This window comes from Amblyomma maculatum, chromosome 6 (assembly GCF_055883805.1).
Source record: "Amblyomma maculatum isolate TAMU_Amacu chromosome 6, ASM5588380v1, whole genome shotgun sequence".
Classification (NCBI taxonomy): Eukaryota; Metazoa; Arthropoda; class Arachnida; order Ixodida; family Ixodidae; genus Amblyomma; species Amblyomma maculatum.
The window spans coordinates 104,849,512-104,865,218 of NC_139349.1; the positions used below are offsets into that span (position 1 = coordinate 104,849,512).

Sequence of the window (15,707 nt, forward strand, 5' to 3'; positions counted from 1 at the left end):
TCGACCGCGCGCGCTCTAAGAGGAACAAAAGTCGTGTTTGCCGACCACACCACATGCACACTGCCGCCGCCGCGCCGTCCGAGGAGTTCCCGGATGTTCGTCTAGCTGGCCGCCGGACTGGGCCGGGTCGCGGCCGCGGGGCACCGGACGACGAAGTCGTTCTGGGCGTTCCCGGGCACCCGACTGTAAACTAATGTGCCCGTCGCGCAAACATGCGAACTATCGATTTCAAGGTAAAAGCCTCGCTGCCTCTCTACGGTGCCTCATACATGCACGAAGTCCGGTCGAGACGGTGGTACAAGGGTGGCTCCGCACGTTTCCTTGTTTCGTGCTTCGCCTCGCGTATATGTACCTGGGTTCTCCTTCTACGTGGTTTATATTTTCTCTCCTCCGGGGTAGACAGATTTTGTTTAAAGTATTTACTTGGCATTCTTTCCTTGCATTCTCTCTTTCTTTATTTTCCCCGGAGGGTGTCCTTCTGAGGGCGTAGTTTTCCGTCATTACGGCCTGGTGGCGGTTGCGGTTGCATAAGCACCACAGCGCGCGACGCCTTTGTTTGAGTTGCGATGGAGGCGGCGTTGTCGCAATCCTGCAAAAAAACCAGTCGCGCTGCTGCGTCCGCCGCCAACACGGATTCGAGGACCGTCGCCGCCGCGTTGGAAGTGGAGACGCGTACCGCACGACTTAGCGGAGTAGGGGTCCCGTCATTTACACTTAGTCGAAGAGAACAAGGCAATTTGCATCTTGGGGTGGAGCTAGTCAACTGATACGGCGCGGCGCTAAAAGCAAAGAGACAACATTGCTGCACCATTTTATGGCTTGCTAGCTTGAGCTTGATTTATATGTTAATTGCTTTGCTGCACTATGTAGAGTCATTATTCTTGCTGCTGAGATAACTTTGACTTTTGGGCAGGGTATTTCTACTCACTCACTCACTCACTCACTCACTCACTCACTCACTCACTCACTCACTCACTCACTCACTCACTCACTCACTCACTCACTTACTCACTCACTCACTCACTCACTCACTCACTCACTCACTCACTCACTCACTCTCACTCGCTCACCCACTCACCCGAAAGCTCTCTTACCCTAACCCGACTCATCGAACGTAAAGTACTCAGGCCCGCAACGTTGGCTGGGCGCGGGCCTGAGTACTTTACATTGCGGGCGCTCGACTACTGAACGGAAGGATGAGGGATCAAGTCATAGTCGCCTGCAACCGCTTTATGATTGTAGCGAAAACAAGACGCGCGTACACCTTAAAGAACTCCATGGGGTCGAAGTTCCCTGGGTCCTCCATTACGACACATCTCTCATAGCCTGAGTCGCTTTGGGACGTATAAGCCATACAATTCAGCGAACCATGAGGTACACATGAGGGTCTGTCATTTGTATACGGTTCTTGATATATACCAGTCGCACCAAGCATGCATTCTATCTGCTTTAAGCCACACATCGCCGGTCATTCATTGATTTTGACAGGGCGACACGACGTATATATCAGCGTCACTGTCTCCGCGTGATCAGTCGTTTAAATGTCGTGCACAAATGAGCTGACGACATCGTCGAGTTTGTTGTTGCTGACGCCAGCAGTGGTGACACCGGATAACTCGGAAGTCCATTTTACTAGGTCTCACCATGCACGACGTGAAGGTCAGGTAACTAAGGGCTCTAATCTTGGTTACGGAATTTTAGTGTGTCAAAGCCATACTCGTAGGAGTTGGCGGATTTTATTTTTGGCGTAGCTGGTTAAAAAAACGTGATGGTCAGGTAAATGTATTATTAATAAACCACCCTGATTCACCTATCAATCCCAGTTCCAATATGAGGACCATCACATAATGGTATACCCGCTGCGGCCGCCTATCAATGGAGGCGAAAAGCAAAGAGCCCGGGTAGTGCAATGTCGCACGTTACATAACCACAGGTCTAAATATTTTGAGTCCCTTACTGTGGCATCCCACATATAGCTGTATGTCGCATTGGGACATTAAACCATATATTAACCATCCAGTACAATGGTATACGTGATAAGCGGGGATATACCTAATCGTGACACCCGCTCAAACCAGCATGGGCTGCAATGAAATGCAATCTTACTTCGTTAGCACGACATATATATATGAGATGAAATCTAATGCGTCATAGACCACCAGACGCATACGCGTCAGGTTGCACCACATGATTTATTTAACGCATAATTGTGACCAAGATAACGGACGGGATCACAGCTGCAAAAAGCATGCTTGATTTCAACTTACATGGCCATGCACAAGCGCCGACCCTATAATCACTGTGTGACTTTGTGCACATTTTTCTTCTAGCAATTTGTTATTGTGGATGGCTTGCTTCATGTACAATTTCGATCTCGAATCAAAGCTTTCATGTTAACGAAGCATGCCTTCATATGTGGTTTTTCTATTCATCGTCAAACGCCTGCATGTATGCATACTCTAATTCCTCATCTGCCATGTCATGGGTGAGCTCCTAAAAGTTTTGTTTACGGCACTAGACGGGCGTCATACACCAGAAAAGCGGGCACATGGAAGCTATGCAATGTGTTTTTCGTTGCGAAAAAAAGTGAAGATGCTTTAAACTTTAATTACGGTTTATGACGGAACCACATTTTTATTTTCTTTCCATAAATCTCTTCCGAGGCGCCACTGAGTCTGTGACACGAGAAGAACTTGTTAGGAATTTTCCCAAACTATGCAAATATCTCCAAAGCACGGTATGACGGCACGCTAAGGGTGTAGGTGTCCGAGACAGCGCGTTAGCTATACAGCAAAAATAAATAAATAAATAAATAAATAAATAAATAAATAAATAAATAAATAAATAAATAAATAAATAAATAAGACACGAGGAGTTTACGTATAATTAGTACATATAAATAATTTTCTGAAATGAGACTAAAACAGTGCCTCTTATAGTTGTCTATAGAGAGTGAAAAGTATCTATATGTGAATAAATAATCAGTAAAAATAACTGTAAGCGTCTATACACAAATGGTTTTCTTTATGACACTGAATGAAGACCAGAATTGGGCCCTTGATTGCGTAGTTTTCCTCGGATTTCGTTTTATTGCTAATTTCATATAAAAAAATGGTTTCAGAAAAAAAAAAGGTGGAAATCCCGCAGGAGAAAAAAAAATATATGTAAGCGATTTAGCCAAGTAGGCCAAATCCGAAGTATGCGACTAAGCAAGTCCTGTTTCCTTTCTATTTCAAGGTTTCAAGCAATCAGTGGCTGCAGGGACGTTAGTGGCAGGTCACAATTAAACTCTGGGACTGCTTAAAGCACGTTAAGAGGGCATTGCGATATCGGTGTGCTCTGAATCCATTGCGCACGCATCGAAGTTGACGAAGACGACAACGTGAAATGCACGGCGCGGGAGGGTGACAGTAAAACGTGCGCGGTGATCGCCTGTATACGGGCGATAGTGCATATCGAGCTATAGGATCGTCAGCGTCCTGCATGCCTATATAACATATATATGCACAGGCTGTGCGCGCGTTATTATGCAGGCCGTGGCGCAGGCGCACCAAAACTGAAAGCGATATCCGTCTTATGCACTCCACTGTCATGATGAAGTGTGTGATCGCGTTTTATTTCAGGTCTAAGAGTCTGTCGTTAGTGTATACGTATACCTTTTGGTTGCGCATAGGAGTAGGTTGAGTCAGATGGCAGCGTACAGGTTCTCTATTCAGGACCACTCAAGTCGCGGTCAGTTGTCTATAGCAGAGCTCCAGTCAATTGCCTACATATTTCCTTTTCTTTTTTTTTTTTCTTTTTTTTTCCCCTTTGTCGAAAGCCCCGCCGCGCCGCTGTGCAGGGGTTAAGGCGCTCTACTGTTGTACCCAAGGATGCGGGATCGGATCCCGGCCTCGGCGGCCGCTTTTCGATTCGGGCGAAAATTAAGGCGCCCGCGTGCTGTGCGATGGCAGTGCACGTTAAAGCCCCCCCATTTTTCTTTTTCTCCTTTATTATCGGAATAATCATAGAAAGAAACACAAGTTATAAAGAAACAGTACAAAGTCACACGCACACACAAAAGGTACTAAAATCATCAGCCTGTATTCGGCTAACGCCTTTGGTTTAAAAATTCGATATTTTTCAGCACTTCAACGCGCGCATTCAGGCAGACATTTCTGTACTTTTTGCTCATTTACATAATTTCAAATGACTTCTCTAAAGAACCGTCGTCCTGAACGGGCATCAACGTCACCATGCTCAACAGACGTTCTGTTCTTCCATATGCTATGCAAGCAAGCAACATAATAAGGTCGAAAGGTGTGCCACCATGATCTGTGTAGGGAGGAACCGGATACCGTGTGGATTCAAGGGAAGTCCCTTTTTCAGCGTCCGTTCAAGGACGTCCCAAATAAAAATAGCCCGCTAGCACTACAGATGAACGCGCTCAATTTTTTTAAATTTTTCAGCGTATAATACTAAACATCCCCCTTCCCCCCTCTCCCATAGAACGAAGAGTCCCTTTTGGTCCATCCAAGTCTTCACCGATAGCATCGTACTATAGTGTGCATGGAGCTTCACAAAGAACGTCTTAGCACTTGCTGGTACCGACGTCCTCTTTACCCTATAGAGAACATTTTGCCCTGTTTTGGTGGAAAATATGGACCTATACATTGGTTCGGGAACATCAGACACAGCCTTATACAGCTTCCGACTTGCGCCACTCCGATATTTTTTGAAAACGCATACATGCCTCCTGGTACAAAGGCTGCCGACACAATGAAGTCCTGCATTTCTCGTCCCAGATGTACCTGGCACACGGTGCAAAGAAAAGGAGCCTTTGTGTCCCTGAGGAATATAAAAGGATAAACAACTTGACGCACGAAAAGATCACCAAGCGCGAGACCTATAGCTGACTCTACGAAAAAGGTTTGTCCTGCTTATTAAAGAACACAGGTGCTCGAAATTCCCTCAATTACGGCGCCTGTCATAGCCTGAGTATAGCTTTGGGATGTTAAATCCCATGAAACCAAACAGAACCGAACCAAACCTTTTGCCGAATGCAGCGCATATTCCCGTTTTCTTTGAGCCTCCTAGTCTTAATATAGGCTGGCTGGAAGATCGTTATCCAGCAAAGGCTTGAAAGAAAAAAAAATCGATACGCATGCGCTGTCCAATGCCGTATTTGGGAGCCATCAAAAGTGACTCTGTCCGAGCCAAAGATGTCTGCAAGATGTCTGCAAAGAGGTGTGTGTGTGTGTGTGTGTGTGTGTGTGTGTGTGTGTGTGTGTGTGTGTGTGTGTGTGTGTGTGTGTGTGTGTGTGTGTGTGTGTGTGTGTGTGTGTGTGTGTGTGTGTGTGTGTGTGTGTGTGTGTGTGTGTGTGTGTGTGTGTGTGTGTGTGTGTGTGTGTGTGTGTGCGCGCGTGCGCGTGCGCGTGCGCGCGCGCGCACGCCGCTCGTAGACGAATAACGCTTAAAAAAGTCGATCATTGATTCTCGCCAGCTTCAGTAGCGAACTTATGTCACTATATCAACATCATTGATCATGCGCCATCTGTTGAACTGTGCTAATGATAGGATCGTTGTACCATCTATAGTGCGCGTATAGCACCTCAACAAGTCGAAACATTAGAAATTACACAGCGGTAGAGAGATAAGAAGATATATAGGCGTCCTTGCACTGAAGTTATATCCTCCATCGAAATGAGGCTAATAATTAATAAAACGCACATAATTGCTATGAATTTTAATTGCCAAAGCTGAAGAAGTGTGTCTGAGGCACGTCTTACGTCACTAACTTGGCTTGATTATGCAATATCAGGCAGCGAAAGATTTTTTTAACGCTGGAACGAAAGAAAGGGAGCGCTGAGAGCGAAATCTCGGTACACGAACGTTTTAGCAGCCCGTATCAGTCTACATAAGGCTGTTGCGGAATTGCTAGGGCAAGAGCCTGCACTCATGCGCTGTATACCTCAAGCTTTTCTTTTCCTTACATTTGCGCTGTCTCTGCATTTCGCGCTCTCCTAGCTGCGACGACAGGAATGTCGTTTTTTTTTGTTTTTTTTTTATTATTATTTTTTCGTGCGTCAGTAGAGTTCGTCCTGCGTTGTGTCGAAAGGCTTCCCACAATAATGTAAGCGATGGTCGCACTCGTTCACTCCAAGTGCTGCCACTCCTCTCGGCGCATGTCTCCTTGCTGCGCAGTGGTGCCCACCCCTCGCGACACGAGCTAGCACGTGCGCTGGCGGAGCGCGGCTTTAAAAGAGCGCCAGGAATCGGGGCGTCGCCGGAGCAGACCCGCGTACGTCCGCCTACGCGACCGCCAAGAACCCGTTCGTGGAAAAGACGGAGGGGACGACGACGACGGCACGGCGCCGCTGCTGCCACCTTTTTCTTCTTCGTGCCTTTGCTCTTCTTTTTTTCCTTTTGCGCTTACGTCGCCAAGCAGTCTATCATGGGGTATGAACGATAGACTGCAGTCGTATATAGACAAAGCGAAAGAAGTGAAACGCGAATAGTCTAGAAACGACTGACGATAACTCGACTACATGCCAGTCTCATGAACCGAAGAAACACTGGGGGAAAACAGGCAAGTAATGTATAGTCCTCTCACTTGTGGCTCTTGTTTTCGCTGTTGCCCGCACGGTGCTGGTTGCATATATATACGGCATTCAGTTGTGTATGCTCCATATAGTCAACGGGATTGTGACCTCTACTGTAGTATTCCACCATGGCCCTTGAAAATAACCCTGCCATCGTTCTGAATAACTGATGCTCCATTGATGCATACCTGCCGAAACGCGTGGACTGTAACTGGTTTCTCGTGAAGCAAAAAAAAAAAAAAAAAGAGTGAACGTTATTCTCATTTGTACGATGACCTTATTACGGAGATATCTGGTTTGATGCTATTGGTGATGCCATTGGAATATATAGTTTTTAATTCAGCGCCGTTTTGTTCTCCCTTTACAGCGCAGAACACGAATACAGAGCGGCGATTCGGATTGTCGTTCCTTTTCACATGTCCCGACGTATACGTACACTTCAGCTACATTGCAAAATTTCTAGGAAATATACTGCCATTTAAGTGGTCGCTCTGAACGATATTTGTGCATCCATGTGAGCATGTGCTGTTGTATTCCCAGAAAACAGCGTGCTAAAATATATAAAACCCTTTCTTTGTCTATATTGCAACTAAAGCTATTTCTGCAATCGCTGGGCGACATTATATTCACAAAACTCTCTTCAATCGCGAACTGCATGCTTTCTCTCCGTTTCTACTCACACGAAGGCATTCTGTGAGATGGCCTCTGTGCACTTGCGACCTCAACTTCCGAAGTCTATATACTATCAACTGTAAGAATCTCTTGTATAGTATATGTCCGTAGACAATCTGTCCAGTCATGACAGCTATCGGTGGAAAATGTTTCTATCGACCACAATCTATAGAGCATGCACGTCTCCAATTGGGTCAACACTCTGAGCATATAGCTTTTTTTTCTGCAGGCTTAATCTGATTAAACACAAGCGTGCACGGAGAGCTGTTTTTCAACATACATGTACCATTATGATGGTGCTCAGACAGACCAAAAGGTTTTTCATGTGACACCTCCTTCATTATTTTCCTGTCGCATATATCATCCCACATTTATCTACCGATTTATTGTTGTATGGTAACGTCAAAGGTATACATCCCGGTCGTTGAATGGGATACAAAGTTCTCCAAGCCGTCGTCACTTTTTGCAGTCCATGCAGGTCTCAACGTAACAAAAATGCATGCTCTGTAAAGCATCGAATGTTTTATGTAGTTATTTTTGTAGCACGCAGTAAATACTAGCCCCCAAGATTGAATTTTTACTGCATGTATACAATTGACTGATACAGGCAATGACATCTTCGATCAATGATTACGAACTTCGAGATATCGTCCATATTCCGTCTACGATGCTCCAAGGTCCAGATTAAAGCGCTGGAAAGTGTATTTAGGACTGCATCTTCTTCCCTTTCCCCATAGACGCTGTCCCATAGGTGCAGACGCGCCGGTACCTTCACAAGGGGTGTCAGCAACATGTTGCACATGAGTGAGTGAGTGAGTGAGTGAGTGAGTGAGTGAGTGAGTGAGTGAGTGAGTGAGTGAGTGAGTGAGTGAGTGAGTGAGTGAGTGAGTGAGTGAGTGAGTGAGTGAGTGAGTGAGTGAGTGAGTGAGTGAGTGAGTGAGTGAGTGAGTGAGTGAGTGAGTGAGTGAGTGAGTGAGTGAATGAGTGAGTGAGTGAGTGAGAGTCGAGAAGGCAAAGGGAGATAGTAAAGACAAGTTAAGAAAAAGTCTGCTTGGTTTCGATCCTTTCAGCGTCTCGCATGCGTTAAGCACGAAACTACATGCTTAGCAACGAGTAGGCATCCGAAAACCATTTACTGAAACGGAAGCGTCTTTTAATGGGAGGCCTGCGCGTTAGTTGATCGCATGCAGGCTCGAGACGCTTTTTAACAACGACAAACGCGTCTCGCGAAGCCTTCAGCGCCTGTTTCTCGGCTGCGGGAGTGTTCACGTCTCCAGAGCGTTTATGTCGGGAGGATGGGTTTTCCTTAGCACGACATCTGTGTCAGTTAGTTGTCAACGCTTGAACCTCGCTCCTCCGACACCCGGATGTAGTACGGCTCCCGCGGTGGCTGTTCCAGCGCATACACTGCAGCGTAACCGGCGTCCGGAGTAGCCCTGCCGGCCGTGCCTTGCGCGCATGGAAGCGCGGGCTCTCGCGAGGCGGCCGCGGGGACGCCAAGATTGAAGTGGCGGCGCGGGTGAAGATTAATGAACCCGAGGGGGGCGACAGCCGTCCCCAAACACACGCGTGTCTCTTCTTCTATCTCGTCATAGTGCATTAATCAGCTGGGTGCCCAGCGGGGGCACCTGATGCCCCCTCCACTGCCTCGCATGTCTGTGCGTGTGTGTGTGTATATATATGTAGGGTGTGTGTACGCTCGTATACTTAGCGCGGTGCAAGCCGTGTCAAGCGTCCGTCGTGCCCCCGACAGCCGTTTGTATACACGCACTGTGCAAATTCTGCGCGATAATGCAATTATCACCCGCAGAACGCGGAAAATTAAGGAAAATAAGTAAAACGAAAACCATGAGGCCGGCGACCCTTAATATATTCGTACGTATATATATCTCGGATGTATTATTCCGCGTATTATTCCTACTGGATTATACGCAAAGTGTGTAGGATGTTGATTGCGCTGTTCATGGAGGTGTTGGCATGTGAGTGAAAGTGGCCGATTCAGATAATTACACATGACTAAAGACATACTCGAGAGATAACAATGGGATTCTTAATTGGCAATTATAGAGGGATGAGCCGTTTGTGTATCTATAAAGAGCCCCTCGACTTTGCACACGTGTACGATAGGCGAACCATGTATTGCTCGCGTGCTTCTTTGTTGGCGGCGCATAGAATACATGCACCTTATGTGGAAAGGACCCGAATAATGTCGACTATACCATCAGCACATGAGTATTTTCACATTTCGCTGGGTTGAAACGCCACGCAGCAGCTGAATGCAGTGTATACGTTCGCCTTACAGTGATGTTTATTTTGCGACCATTTTCATAGATTCTTTTTTTTATGGCTCGCAATTTCTGTGGGAGAAAGACGCGACCAGAGAGGCAAAGTTCCCGTAATACGCCTTTTTACTTTGCGTTCGCCCCGTAGAAATCGAGCCACCTTAGCCTGTCAACGACGCTGGACGAGAAAGAGGCAGACTTCAGGTTATTGAAAATTTAAAAGAACAGTTTGCCGGTTGCAGATAAGTGAAAAGCGAGGTGCTGTCTCGAATAGAAGCACAGTTGATTGTTGGCCGTCTTATCTCGAAAGGCACCAACTATTGATCAGAGCTATGCGAAACTTGCGAAATTTCGATTGGGGCTAAGATTAAACGACCCTTGAAAGGTGAGCGCGAACAAAAGACGGTGCACAGAGAAGAGACAAAGACAAACGTTGGTCGTTGTCTCTTTGCGGTTTGTCTCGTACTAGCGCCCACCTTTCAGATATGCGGACTCGAGTTGTTGGAATTCAGGAGAATCATATTTAATATATGGTTATAAATAACTCAGTTTTCCGTTGTTGTGCACCATTTTCTCTTCTACAAAGGTGGGCGCACTAGGCAGTGACAAGCTGCAGCTTGAAGGTCACTGCTCTTTAGTGGGTAGCGGGACGGATAAGAGTGTGTCGTCACACATCAGCTTAACCGGCCGCAACTACTCCGTTGTCGTCAAAACCAAGTCTAAGTTCTAGAACAGCGCCGATAAATAGTATGCTGTCCTCTTCACCGTACTTTTCTAACCTGTAATTCATATCTTTAATTTTATTCAGAGCCCCGTAGACTGGTTGTGTTTCCTTGTAATTGCGATGGCAATAGCATGCGTAACGCTACGAGTTGCAAAACAAGTTAGATGGTTCGACTTTTGCGACTTCGTTATGCCCGAAGCTTGCTGGTGCATGACGTCTTTTGACTCGGAGCAACCGACTCGCGCAAGCGGGAACACGTGCGCTCTTCCGACCGACAGTGCTTAAGGTAAGAAGATAAAGGAAAAGTAACCTAAAGGCGGGGTCCATTTCTTGGCACGCCGGCAACCAACCTCAAACCGTCCTCTTGCCAGCGAGCCGCCTTGAGCGCGCGACTGGTTTGACTTGAAATGGAAAAGAAACACACAGAGAGAAAGAACGAGGGAGAGATGGGGGCAGAGAAATGTAACCCAGCGCTCACAACATGTCTGCCATTTCTTTTATGCGTTATTTTGCCAGTTACTTCTCCATTTCTCTTGTTTTCGTGTTATTCGACCACGTTTCCAGCTCTTCGCGTCAAAGTGCGGCGCGCCTCCGTCGCGTCCACCCTCGCTAGGAGGGGGGCGTCGGATTCTTTCCCCGCCCGCGCCTCCTTGCCGCAAGCCGTCGTCCGCGCCGTGCCGCCGCTCTCTCCCCCGCCGACCGACAACCGACGTGGCTGCTCGCAAGGCCAGGCTGCTGAGAGTCTCCTGCGTCCTCGGCATCGTGCGCCAGCTTTTCCCGAGACGTCGTCGGGCGGCTGGCTTTTCAGGGTGGAGGAACTGAGCTCTTCTTTCATTGGAGCAGAGACCGCGTGTCCGTCTCGGAACAGGAGGGAGGCCAGGCAGGGCGTGGGTGACTGGAAGAGAGAAGGAACTTGAGAGAAAAACATAGGAAAGAAACAAGTTGGGCTAGTCGTTTAACGCAGACACGAACGGGAGAAAGACGCGCACGTTGGCGAGACAAAGACATTGGAAAGAGTGAAAATTTAAACAAGAAAAGAGGGAAAAGAGAGAAAACGCAAACCCGATGCATTATTGCGTGTACAGAGCCCCAATGAAAGCTAACCGCAAGGCTAAAGCCGAGGCTTCTATTTCTCTGTGTCTAACGTTATTATTTTTTTTTTATTTTCGCCGTTCGTTTCTGTTGTTGCAAGAGCCAGACCGAAACGGTCTCGAGGCTTCAGAGAGGGAAGGGAGAGGAGAGAAAAATATGGAGGGCGTGTGCTCAGCTGTAGGCGACCGCGTTCAAAACTGCCTGACGAAGGTCATTACTTTTACAGTGCTTTTTCTATTTTGTTTTCTGGTAGAAGCATGCTTTCTTGTCGCCTTCGAAAATGTGCCGTTTATCACTACGCGCTTACCTCACCGTAACTCCATGACTGTCTCGGGAACCACTCGAACGTGCAGAAGTTCTTTACTGTGAAAAAAGAAAAAGAAAAAAAGGGGGGGGGGGGGGTCAAGAATGATGGTGGTCTGCCTTGCTTTCTAAGGGGAAAAGAAATCAGTAGGCGCGGTAAATAAATGTTTCGTTGAACCTAAAACCAACACCAAACATTCTATTAGGCGGAATAATAGGTACTTAGAGGACGTCGGTTGGACTGTCTTCGTTAAGGATCGTAGTAATGCCCCGAGTAATCTTTAACCTTTCGATCTCCCACGAAAGGTAAAACAAAGGCCACAGACTACTTCTGCTGCACCTGCGATGCCCACGAGCCTTATTGCGTAGCTAGGCCGCTTTTGCGCAATCACGCGAGAAAAAGAAAGCGAACGCGTGCCTCGACGAGAATCCTTCAACAGCAGAAATAAGGCAAGGCGATTTGCGGCTATCGCCGTCCGCGGCGGCCCATCGTGATACAACAGGCTAGTTTCGCCTCGCCGCACCACGGATTCCCGCTGAAACAGCTGCTGGCAGCTGAGACAGCGGCGTGGACTTGCCTGTTATGAAGACCTATCGTAGGAAGGCATCTATCTTTTTGCCCCTTCCCCCTCGCCCTCGGAACGTGAACGCTCCTTGCGAGGGAGAGGAGGAGGAGGGCGACAGACAATCTGGCACGGCGCAGCCGGGAAGAGACGTTTTTCCACGAAGGCCGACCTCCCCGGTCCCGTCGCGACATCCGATAGCGCTCGAGCAAGCCGACGCTCTGTAGACAAGTCTTTGGGACTCGCACTGCGGTGGATTCGGTTGCGCTCAGCCCGCTTGCCTCAAGCTCGTATCATGTGGTGTGCGCGTAGCTATATAGCGCCCCCGCCGTTCCCAGAAGCGCGCGGTGCTGCCACCAAAGTCGAAAGCATGTGGACCACTACTACTACTACGAGGCTATGGTCCCAGCCCCGCGACACGACAGCGTGTAGTCGTTGTTTAACATATTCCGATGCGCAGAGACGCTGGGTTGGCTGCTGGGCTCTCCGACTGCCCACGACGATTCCGATCCACGAAATATGGCCGCACGCAGGAACGTTTCCTCTGAATCTTGCAGAGTTCCGCGGTCGGCACAGATTTCTTTCTCTGTGGAGAGGCGGTGTTCTCCTCTGGTGTTGTCGAGTCGATTTCGGCGACTCGCAGAAACAAGATCCACGGAAGCGTGCTGTGCTCAAGCGGGCTTTTTGATTAGTCGATTGTGGTGCGGACTCCGACGTAATATACATGTGAGCGAATTTGGGAAGGCCGTTCTTGCTAAAAACGCATGCAGAAAACTTGTTTTTATCGCGAAATTCGGTATGGCGAAGTAAAGAACTCAGCGGATTAAAATATGTGCTCGTGAAACGTGATCCAGACTAAGCGACAAGCGTGCAGTGAATAATGCGTACATTGCCTAACATTAATTAATCTCAGCAGCCATCATCCACGCTCTTTGCCTGAACAAGCATAAAAGAGCTTATGGCAACGCATACTTTCATAGCTATCGAATGTTATTTAACAGGTATTGACGCATGACGTAGGTGGGATTGCATACGTGAACGCTAGCATTCGGAAATGTACGCTACGTGCTACAGCGGTCCTAGATTTGCATGCGGCGCTCAGGCTGGGGCTGTGAGAAAGACACGTTCGATATAACTACTGCAATAAAACGACTAGCATAAATGGCCATGCATTGAAAACTGGAGCACGACGTGAGCCGAACATTGTAGCAGAGGAATCACTGTATTGCAATTGCACTAAATTATTTTCTCTAGTCTGTAATGCAATTAACTGCTTTTAGGGCAGCAGCTGGGGAGCTTAAGTAACGAATTATCAGTGGAAATCACTTTTGTTATGAATGCGACAGTGCTTTTTTTTTTTTTTTTTTTTTTCTGTGGTATGCGTATATATTTCAACTCTCGTTTGCCGAGCTGGCCTCTTCGAAGAGGATCAGCACAAGTGGAACCTCAACGAAGTTGTACATATATGGTCGAAGGGTGTTGTAGATGCTACCCAACGGCCATCCCCTTTTGAACTTGTGAGGAAGTATGCTCCAGTTTCTGGTATACTTCTTACAAACACGGACATACTGAGTCTCAGTTTTACGATTTTTCGCCTTACCCTTGTGCTGAAAACGTTTTTCATCGTCCTGCAAGCTCAATCTATCTGGTCCGTTCTCTGACTATATGCATAGTGCACATTTGTGGACATTATATATAAAATATATTATTCTACGATGTATAAATACCCGTTAAAGTCGACATTTTGACCCAAAACTTGCTTATACGTTTTCTCGGATATATATTTATATACGCGTAGACCTGTAATGCTCAAGCTTGCTAAGCGCATTCTCATTTACCGTTCTTACTGACAGACATTGATGTTTTCTCGCGTACACTCTTGTGTATTATAGAGCTTGTGTGCTATATATACATAGATTGATTTTGCTCGTTTTCTTCGATATTTTTATTATCGTTTCATCTAAGCTACAAGAGCAATTTTTGAATATACTTTTTCTGCATTTATGTTGGCTAGAGCAGCGAACACGCCATACGTACATGCGAATATGACCCTCTTTTTACATTCTATTACCATTTCGCCTTCACTGTTCGTTTTCTGTGATTGTCACTTTCACTATCATGGTCACACTTGTCGTCACTTCACAGACATTTTATGATTTGGGCTTATAAGTTCGTTCTAAAAAAACATTCTCCACAGCCGCGCCACTTAGACCTTGCACTTTTGCTACAGTGCACACGCCTCGGAATTGAAATACATAGTTTGAAACCTGTCAACCCCGGACGAGCTGGTTCGAGAGGATATGGTGGAAAAAAAAATGTAGCCAGATAATATTTTCAAACAGCTGGAGCATCATATAATTGTTGAAGAGGAAGGTGGTGTGGCTGTATCTTTCCTCCTCAAGATAGGCATTTATTCCACTCAAACCTTGGTAAGCATATACAATTTGTGCAGAAACAGAGAAACCTGTCGTATACATAAGATTAAAAGAGTCTGTATCTGCTGGCCAGGGAAACTTCCGTCATCTATATATATTTCTTTCTCTCTCTTTCTCTCTGTCTTAGCTTAATAGAAGAAGCATAAGTGGACACAAATTGCTGAGCTCAACGCGTGAGCACAAGGCTTAAGCCGGAACCGCATGGCGCGATTTAGGGTGCATTGCCGCGCGGATGGTGGTACGCGCGCGTCATTCTGACGCTTTCCCACTAGTTCCCACTACGAAATCGCGCCGCCGCGTGGTTCTACGCTTCATAGAAAAAAAAAAAAAAAAAAAAAAAAACGCCTCGCGCGGCGCGTCCACTGACGTCACGGCCGGCGTCCACCAGTCAGCGTGCAGTCACGTGTCATTTTCGTTTTTTGGTTTGCCAACAGATGGCGTCCAAGGAGCCACGTGCTTCACGTATCGTGTTCGCTCGCGCTATAGTGAACTAGAATATTCTAGTTCACTATAGTTCGCGCGTAGTGTTTCGCACGCAATGTTGCTGTTCGAAATTAAGTTTGATAAATACACTTTGGAGGAAATGTCGCTGTATAATTACATGATGATTGTTTTTATTGTAGTGTCCTGTAATTTAAAGGGCATATTATATATGCGGTAACAGAAATAACTCATCTCGTTGGGAGTTATGTGGTCTGGCAATCTGGAAAACGCCGCGCGACACCGCCGCTCAATTTTCCTCGTGCGGGTGCTCGCCCGTCGGCGGCAAAGCGGCCGTTCGCCGCGCGTCGCGTTTTTCGCTCGCGAAAAACGCTCCATGCGGTTCCGGCTTTACACCTTGCTGCCTCGATTTGGAAGCTATAAACGGATGCTGCTGAAAGTTCGGTGACTGTTCAGTGTTCCATGCTTGAGGAGAACACTTATATACGCAGCTGCGTTGCAGCCCCTTCAGGTTCTGCGTCTTTGGTGAAATGAGAAGCTATTATTGCACTACAATTAAGGCTTTTTAGGAGTGCCGTGAGATGAGACGGAGGTGTTCTTAAATACGCCGCCGT

The 15,707-nt window shown here is 47.1% G+C and overlaps 1 protein-coding gene and 1 long non-coding RNA gene across 4 annotated transcripts in view; one reads left to right on the plus strand and one right to left on the minus strand.

The window, feature by feature from the left end:
* The window catches only part of pb (homeobox proposcipedia), a 94,110-nt gene that overhangs the window by 15,932 nt on the left and 62,471 nt on the right, over positions 1–15,707 (plus strand). The window lies entirely within an intron of this gene.
* The window catches only part of LOC146186477 (uncharacterized), a 242,691-nt gene continuing 237,230 nt past the window's right edge, over positions 10,247–15,707 (minus strand). Inside the window, exons 7-8 of one of the 3 annotated variants that reach the window (XR_014708116.1) lie at positions 11,659–11,714; positions 10,247–11,171 (exon numbers count right to left, since the gene is read on the minus strand). This is a non-coding gene — a long non-coding RNA (uncharacterized LOC146186477). The remainder of the gene's footprint in view (positions 11,172–11,658; positions 11,715–15,707) is intronic. The other 2 variants (XR_014708114.1, XR_014708113.1) reach the window with 2 other exon arrangements.